General features: G+C 38.9%; 1 protein-coding gene across 5 annotated transcripts in view; it reads left to right on the forward strand.

Moving 5' to 3' along the window:
• The window catches only part of Gbf1 (golgi brefeldin A resistant guanine nucleotide exchange factor 1), a 152,289-nt gene that overhangs the window by 71,035 nt on the left and 80,223 nt on the right, over positions 1-1,031 (forward strand). The window lies entirely within an intron of this gene.

Consider the following 1,031-nt stretch of genomic DNA (forward strand, 5'->3'; position numbering starts at 1 on the left):
TTTATTTGTGTGTGTGTGTGTGGCCAGCTCAGCCCACCAGGGGGCGGGGCTGGCTGGCATGTGGTGCTGGGGGATTGAACTGCGGTCCCTGTTCTTTGCTAAGCTTGTTCTAAGTAGGTGCTTTAGACCGCTGAGCCATCTCACCAGCCCCAGGACAGTTTTGATAATCAATACATTGTACATTGTTATCTTCTTAGTGGTTATCCACAGTATAAGAAGCAGACAGGATATCCTGTCCAAACACTATTAGTATGCCTCTTTCTTATTGAATTAAACGAAAGTAGCGGTATATCTACCCTAACTATTTTGTATATATAAATACAAAATGATCTTTCCTTTCTATACCCTTTTTTTTTGTTTAGTCCTGTCAGAGGTGAATATTCTATTGGCATTTAAATACTAAGGTGTTTGAATTCAGCTAAACAATCCAACACTGCTAGACAGTGTATAATATTAGTGGGTTATCCTCAGAAGTTATTGACTTGAGCCTTTTACAGCTCATTGTATTAATATGACTTGACTTTATTTATATACCTTGTTTTTATACTTTACTGCTGGATGGTTAAGACCAAGATAAAGCAAGACCTATATAGCAAGAAATGTAAGTTTTGTATCTGATAAGGTCAGTCAAGTACCCTCAGGATTTATCCTGTAGCCCTGTACCACCCTTTGTACATCCTTTTGTCAGTGTCAGCCATGAGGATGAGTCACGGCCATTGCTTGACCAATTTGCTCTCCCTGAAAGCCTGAGAGAATGTTTTTTCTCTCCATGTGACTCTCCCCAGGCACATTATACGTCATCGATCACATTCCTCTGTGGCTCCATGATCTTCTTGATCAGAAAATTTGGGGCACAACTGCACAGACATTAGTTTCGTGGGCTTTGTGTATATTTATTTGTTTTTGTAGTTTTGAAACTTGGGGGATCATTCTAGTTATAATTTTTTGTGCCTTTGTTTATGGATCTGGAACTTAATTCCATATTAGTTTTGGACTGAAAGCAAGGTTGTATTTTCTTGTTCTTCTGAATT

Source organism: Octodon degus, unplaced genomic scaffold, assembly GCF_000260255.1.
Source record: "Octodon degus isolate 3935 unplaced genomic scaffold, OctDeg1.0 scaffold00042, whole genome shotgun sequence".
NCBI lineage: Eukaryota > Metazoa > Chordata > Mammalia > Rodentia > Octodontidae > Octodon > Octodon degus.